Here is an 8,438-nt window from a genome sequence, read left to right on the forward strand (position 1 = left end):
AACATTATTCACAGGAAAAGAAAAACAAATCAGGTTGATTGATTGATTGATTAATTGATACTTTTATTAGTAGATTGCACAGTACAGTACATATTCCGTACAATTGACCACTAAATGGTAACACCCCAATAAGTTTTTCAACTTGTTTAAGTCGGGGTCCACGTTAATCAATTCATGGACAGAACTTTTTCATATGGATAGACAACATAGTTTAAAGGGATTTTGTAATATATTATTTCACATATAAATATTAACAGAACAATTTTAAAACAGACTACACAGGCTCCTAATTTAGTTGCTGAAATATGCAGTAAAATATTAAATGATAAATAATGATAAATGGGTAGAGGTGCAACGGTACGTGTATTTGTATTGAACCGTTTTGGTACGGAGGTTTCGGTTCGGAGGTGAACCGATCCGACACGGACATATAAGTAGCGCCGCACGTTGTGTAAATAATGCACACCGAGGCACCATGAATTGATTTAAGGGGACCCCGACTTAAAAAAGTTGAAAAACTTATTCGGGTGTTGTACAGAATATGTACTGTACTGTGCAATCTACTAATAAAAGTTTCAATCAATCAAAAAAACAACAACACACGGCATGCTAGCAACGACTGGGATATGATAGACTGACCACACCTCCTCTTTCCACGAGATATGTCCTCTTTATGGAGATGTCCAGGTGGAGTTTCTTAAATGCCTCGAATGTCCGGCATTTTAAGTTATGGTTGCGTGTATTTTCAATGTACGTTCAGGGTTAAGAAGGGGTTAAAAACAAAACAAAAAGTGGTGCACGCAGCAGCATTCGTGAGGGAGGGCCAGAGAGAGCGAGAGAGTTATGATAAACGCGCATTCGTCGCCAGGCTCTGATTTTTATCCTTTGATTAATCAGATTTAATTTTTTATTATCTATAGCAGGGGTGTCAAAAGTGTGCCCTGGAGGCCATTTGCGGTACACAGCTAATGTTTTAAAAGGCCCACAGCACATTCTAAACATACTATTAAAATAAACAAAAACATAAACAAAAGTGAAATAAAAGAGCTTAAAGGCTAAATGTAATTTAGAAAAAGTTGCAACGTTGACTAATAAAACTAAGCTGTTTTTTTTTTCTTTCAAACTGTCATTGCTTAAAACATAATATTGAATCAAAATCTATTTTATTATCCAAGTTTCCCAATACTTCACATCAAATATTCCACTAAGAAAAATATTTTTGGTGGAAGATTTAGCAAATGTGTTAAATAAATAATTAAAAAATGTATATTTTGTTTTTTTCTTACTGTACCGAAAATGAACCGAACCGTGACCTCTGAACCGAGGTACGTACCGAACCGAAATTTTTGTGTACTGTTACACCTCTATAAATGGGTTGTACTTATATAGCGCTTTTCTACCTTCAAGGTACTCAAAGCGCTTTGACACTACTTCCACATTTACCCATTCACACACACATTCACACACTGATGGAAGGAGCTGCCATGCAAGGTGCTAACCAGCACCCATCAGGAGCAAGGGTGAAGTGTCTTGCTCAGGACACAATGGACGTGACGAGGTTAGTACTAGGTGGGGATTGAACCAGGGACCCTCGAGTTGCGCACGGCCACTCTCCCACTGTGCCACGCCGTCCCTATTATTACATCATTCCCAGGATTATTTTCTCAAATAAAGTAACCAGATATTAACAGTAAATAAACAAGTACATTAATAATAATTGTTTTGACAAAATAATACAATTAGAAAAGACACAATATGTTACTGCATATGTCAGCTGCCAAATTAAGAGCCTTTGTAAACAGTTTTGAAATTCTTCTATCATCAATCATATACCAAATGATATATCGTGACATATATTGTTATTAGGATATAGATTTGAGGTCATATCACTCATACCAAACATTGGTTTGCCGAGTCATTTTGTTTAGCCCACCAAATATATTTATTTTTTTATAATCTTCAGATGTGTGTGTATTAAGGGTGTAACGGTACGTGTATTTGTATTGAACCGTTTCGGTACGGGGGTTTGGGTTCGGTCCGGTGGTGTATCGAACAAGTTTCCACACGGACATATTAAGTAGCGCACCACACGTTGTGTCAACAATGTACACTGAGGCACAACACACGGCATGCTAGCAATGACCGGGCTACTACAAAGTGTAAAATCCAGAGCTGAAAGACACTCCTGCCTCGTTAAGATCTCCCGTTTGGGAACACTTCGGCTACGCAGTGCGATACAACAATGGATAACATGGCTTCAACGAAGAGAAAGACGAACAAACGCAGCTCCCACTGCATTCAAGAAGCTTCTACTCGGCAACTCAGGCAGGGCTAAAGCAATAACAAATGCTGTTGGTGTTTTTACAGCAGCAGATTTAAGACCATATTGCATTAAAAACTAGATTTTGACACACTTCTATGGTGGAGAAACAATGAGCCCATTTATCCTTTTACTGCCAAGTTAGCCAGGCACTACCTTGCCATACCTGCTACCTCCGTGTCCAGCGAAAGGGTATTTTTCACAGTTGGGGACATTGTAACTGCAAGCAGGTCTGCTCTTTCTGCAGACAATGTGGTTAAACTGATTTTTCTGGCAGAAAACATGAAAATTGAGAGAAAGTCACCAGGGTAAAATGGTGGGGAGGGCTGAAGAAAAGTTAATCTGAGGCTGAGTTGACTTTAAACTGTTTAATGTTGCACTTTTTGTATGTAGAAGTAAAGTTTTGTCATTGTATTTAATCTGAGCAACAACTTGAAGCAGTTTAATGTTGCACTTTATACGTGAAAATGTTACACTTTATATGTAGAAAGGTTTTGTATATATATATATATATATATATATATATATATATATATATATATATATACATATATATATATATATATGTATATATATATATATATATATACAAAACCTATATATATATATATATATATATATACATATATATATATATATGTATATATATATATATATATATATATATATATATATATATATATATATATACATATATATATATATATATATATATATATATATATATATACATATATATATATATATATATATATATATATATATATATATATATATATATATATATATATATATATATCTATGTATATCTGTCCGGAGTCAGAACCTGGGGTGGACCGCTCAACTGTGCAACGGTTGGGGACATCTCTGCGTTGCTGACCTGTCTGCGCTCGGGATGGTCTCTGGCTGGCCCCACTATGGACTGGACTCTCACTATTATGTTAGAAACTGGCTGGCCTTGGAACGCCTCGGGATCCCCTAGAAAGAGCTGTATGAAGTGGCTGGGGAAAGGAAAGGCTGGGCTACCCTACTTAGGCTGCTGGCCCCGCGACCCGACCTCAGATAAGCAGAAGAAGATAGATGGATGGATGTGTAACACAATTTGATGTTTCTAGAAAACTGTGTCCAGTAGTTGATGTTGTCGCTCCATCTCCTCTTTTGTTGAACAAAGTTCCTCCTCTTATTCTGTTGTCGTTTTTTTTTTTTTTTTTTACATCACAAATATTTCTTCAACGGCAGCAGTTAGTCGCTGAGTCACCAACACTCACATCATTTGTAATGTAGACATGTTCACACAATAAAAACACTTTACACTTACAGTGGATCTCTGCTTTGATGTGTCGATCACTTCCGCCTCTCTTTGTTAGCAGCTAACAAGCTAAGCTAACCAGCAGGCTAGGCTAGCACGTCAAAGTGCACTCAGACTAATGTATCCGCATACAAACAATTAATAAGGACGTTTACTGCGTTAAACGACACACATGTGCACATGTACGTTGTAATTAAGACATAGAAACCATAATAACCAAAACAACGTATTCTCCGCCAGACGCCATCTTGTTCTGGTCTTCCTCCTGTGTGACGTCATCGAGGTGTTGTCAACCGCGGAACAAATGTTGGCCAAACACGTGTTTCACCGGGACAATATTGAGTGGTGCACACTTCCTTCAAACACGTGTTTCACTGGGACAATAGTGAGTGGTGCACACTTCCTTCAAACACGTGTTTCACTGGGACAATAGTGAGTGGCGCACACTTCCTTCAAACACGTGTTTCACTGGGACAATAGTGAGTGGTGCACACTTCCTTCAAACACGTGTTTCACTGGGACAATAGTGAGTGGTGCACACTTCCTTCAAACACGTGTTTCACTGGGACAATAGTAGGTGGTGCACACTTCCTTCAAACACGTGTTTTACTGGGACAATAGTGAGTGGTGCACACTTCCTTCAAACACGTGTTTCACTGGGACAATAGTGAGTGGTGCACACTTCCTTCAAACACGTGTTTCACTGGGACACTAGTGAGTGGTGCACACTTCCTTCAAACACGTGTTTCACTGGGACAATAGTGAGTGGTGCACACTTCCTTCAAACACGTGTTTCACTGGGACAATAGTGAGTGGTGCACACTTCCTTCGCCCGGCCACAGAACAACAAAAAAGTCCCATAAAAGAGTTGCTGGTGTAACAATAGGAAGAATATATTCCACTCCTCTCTTGTACACGCGGCTTATGAGGTAATATACATGATATATTTTCATATTATTTATCTTATTTACCTCATATGTTGTTCGAAGCTAACGTGCTAGCTTTAGCCCGCTAGCAGGCCTTTGTAGCAAATGCGAGCGTTTTTTTTGAGGAGTGTATTTTATATGTTCTCTGTGAGAATTATATTGACTTATTTAATACTTTAACAGTTTGTTGTTGTATATTACAGTCACGCTTAACATCATTAAATATTTGTTACTAGAAAGAAACAAACGTCTTGTAATTTAAGTCTGGAATAAGTCACATGATATAATAATAATAATACATTTTATTTGGTATAGCGCTTTTCAGTGTACTCAAAGATGCTTTACAGGATGAACAAAGAATATTATTGTTATTGTAATGACAGTGTAATATAATGTATTATTGCAGTGGTCTGCTTTATGTTGGTGTCAACTTTATTAGCAATAAATACAAATGATGTTTGCACGCACTTCTATTACCTTGATAACATCCATCCATACCTTTTCTACCGCTTGTCCCTATTTGAGGTTGCGAGGGGGGGGGGGGGGGGTGTTGGAGCCTATCTCAGCTGCATTGGGTGGACATATCATGGAAATTAAATCAACTAATGTTTGTTATTACGAATACACTATTGGCACAATTGTAAGTGATTAATGCTTATTCAGTCAGACTAAAATAAATATTTAATTAAATAAATGTTAAATATTAAAAATAGCTTTAATATACTGCACACAAAATGAATTTGCATCAATACTTTGTTTGTAGTCGAATCATGAGGTACCCAAATATTCTAAAAATATGTTTATATTTATAAATTTGTATATATGTATATATATATATATATATATATATATATATATATATATATATACTTGCTGGCAATTGTTACACGTGCTTCACTGCACTTCTGTTTGTTTTCCGTTGGTTTTAAGAATGTTGCTTTCGCAGAAGGAAGAACAAGGAGAGGATATTGCGCGTAAAAGTAAAGCCAACCGACCACAGCTCTGTAGTCCTGGTCACCGTTGACGTGAGGTGGGACTATTTTGGAGGTGCACGTCAAGGTTGGCTGGTAGGTTGGTAGTGGGAGGAGCCAGTTGGCGTCACTTGATGCTGCAGCACAATGACACTTTTATACGTGCAGACTGACTTCATGCAGTCATGACGGTATTAAAATCCCAGCAGGAGGTTTTCTATAAGTTGTTACTTTTTAATCAATAATTAATGTAAATGCAGGAAACAGGATCAATGACACAATTCATAATAATCAATAACTGATGATTATTCCATGTGTAGAAGAACATCACCACAAAGTGGTGTCAGTCCACTTGGAAAATATTATATTTGATAGACTAAAAAACATTTGACACATCATAGCTGAAGTTTGTTTGTGTTGTCTTGCGGACGTCCAACAGATGAACGCTCGTCAAGAAGAACGTCCCCTTCAGCAGCAGGAGGATCCACAGCCCCCCCACATTAAAGAGGAAGAGGAGGAAGTGTGGATGAGTCAGGAGGGAGAGTGTCCTGTAGGGCAGGAGGAGGCTGATGTCAGCAAGTTTCCACTGACTGTTGTCTCTGTGAAGACTGAAGAGCATGAAGACAAACCACCTGAGTCCTCACAGCTTCATCACAGTCCAAGTAAGCACAACATCCACATATCATCTAATACAATGTTTGTGACACATGTTCATCCGGGGGACACATTTATCACTAAAGATGGAGATATACTTGCTTTTTAAAGGCCTGCTAAAATTAGATTCTATGTGTCATACTTGATCATTTCGTGATATTGCCATATTTTTGCTGAAAGGATTTAGTAGAGAACATCCACGATAAAGTTCGCAACTTTTGGTGCAGACGATGACATCACAAGTGTGGGGGCTCCTCACATATTCACATTGATTTTAATGGGAGCCTCCAACAAAAACAGCTATTTGGACCGAGAAAACGACAATTTCCCCATTAATTTGAGCGAGGATGAAAGATTTGTGTTTGAGGATATTAATAGCGACGGACTAGAAAAATAATAATAATTAAAAAAAAAAGTTATGTTTTTAGAGACATTTATTAGGATTATTCTGGGAAATCCCTTATCTTTCTATTGTGTTGCTAGTGTTTTAGTGAGTTAAATATTACCTGATAGTCGGAGGTGTGTGTCCACGGGTGTCTTGACGCGCTGTGTCTAAGGGGAGTCGACGGCAGCTTTATGGATGGCACAAGCTCAGCTTTTCTCCAGGTAAGAAGCAACTTTTTACCACAATTTTCTCAGAGAAACCTGCTGGTTGACATTCGGTTGGGATCCATGTTCGCTGTGATCCATAGGAAAGTTTCACTTCCGGGAATTCTAAACAAGGAATCACCGTGTGTTTGTGTGGCTAAAGGCTAAAGCTTCCCAATTCCATCTTTCTACTGTGACTTCTCCAATATTAAGTGAACAAATTGCAAAAGATTCAGTAACACAGATGTCCAAAATACTGTGTAATTATGCGGTTAAAGCAGACGACTTTTAGCTGTGTGTGTGTGCAGCGCTCATACTTCCTAAAAACCCGTGACGTCTTGCGTACACGTCATCAATAAACGACATTTTGAAGACGAAACTCCCGGTAAATTTAAAATTGCAATTTAGTAAACTAAAAAGGCCGTATTGGCATGTGTTGCAATGTTAATATTTCATCATTGATATATAAACTATCAGACTGCGTGGTCGCTAGTAGTGGCTTTCAGTAGGCCTTTAACACCACCATTTAAAAACGAATGCTTATCAATCATGTGAATTATGTTTATATAGCGCTTTTCTCTAGTGACTCAAAGCGTTTTTACATAGTGAAACCTAATATCTGAATTACTGTCAAGGGGTGTTGTTGCTGAACCCCAAGATGCAGAGATGGCGGCAGGCATTGTGCAGGAAAACATGATTTAATTTAACACTAAAAAAAGAACAAACAAAAGGGTACAAACAAAAGGCGCGCACAAGGCGGAGAACAAACTTGGCTATGAACAAAACTAGCACAAAGGCTAACTTTGGACTAAAAACAAAAACACTTACTGTGACACGAAGGAACTATGACATGAGCAGAGTGAACAGAAGTAGACACAACACTACAACGATTAGTATAAATGACATTGACAGGTAGTGGTGACATCCACACGACACGACAATAATCCAGCACTGACTGGTGGGGAAGGCAGCTTTAAATAGTATCTGGCTGATTGACACCAGGTGTGGCCAGGTGCCAATCAGCCACAGCTGGGGAGACAAAGCACTCAGGGAAACAACCAGGAAACAGATAAATAATGGCGCTGACAGGAAATACTACACACAGAGGAAAAACTAAAACACAACCAAACTGTCAGGGGCAAGCCGGACAGTTACTTTTCAACCAGTGTGGGTGGCACTAGGAGCAGGTGGGTAAGGAGTCTTGCCCAAGGACACAATGGCAGTGACTAGGATGGCAGAAGCGGGGATCGAACCTGGAACCCTCAAGTTGCTGGCACGGCCACACTTCCAACCGACAGGGCGCTCACTCCCGCTGACATGCCGGTCTTCAAGTGACGGCGTGATAAGAACGCACCGTCACAATAAACAAAACAAAACACTGGTGGAAAGTGATATTTGTTAAAAAAAAAAAAACAAGCAAACTGCAGTTTTGACCCAGAGAAGGCAGTTCGGTTAAAAAAAAAAACACTCTGCAATCCAGGGACGCCCGGACTTAAGGAAATGCACGTCCTTTTTGATTTTAATGCGTAAAAAGACATAAAAAGTGTGTTAACGCCAACACTGGTTATTCATGTGATTATCAGACAGCAGTCATTTCCATTAGACAATATTCAAATATAGCTGGGAGTGTTGGAACCATACCAATATTTTGCTACCGGTACCAAATTTAT

At 38.6% G+C, this 8,438-nt stretch overlaps 1 protein-coding gene across 1 annotated transcript in view; it reads right to left on the minus strand.

Moving 5' to 3' along the window:
- Positions 1–3,888, minus strand: part of LOC133546637 (gastrula zinc finger protein XlCGF57.1-like) — a 147,072-nt gene extending 143,184 nt beyond the window's left edge. The window contains exon 1 of the mRNA XM_061892430.1: positions 3,639–3,888. The gene's annotated coding sequence lies outside the window, so the exon portion shown is untranslated. The remainder of the gene's footprint in view (positions 1–3,638) is intronic.
- Positions 3,889–8,438: the final 4,550 nt, after the last annotated feature.

Source organism: Nerophis ophidion, unplaced genomic scaffold (genome assembly GCF_033978795.1).
Source record: "Nerophis ophidion isolate RoL-2023_Sa unplaced genomic scaffold, RoL_Noph_v1.0 HiC_scaffold_35, whole genome shotgun sequence".
Lineage (NCBI taxonomy): Eukaryota > Metazoa > Chordata > Actinopteri > Syngnathiformes > Syngnathidae > Nerophis > Nerophis ophidion.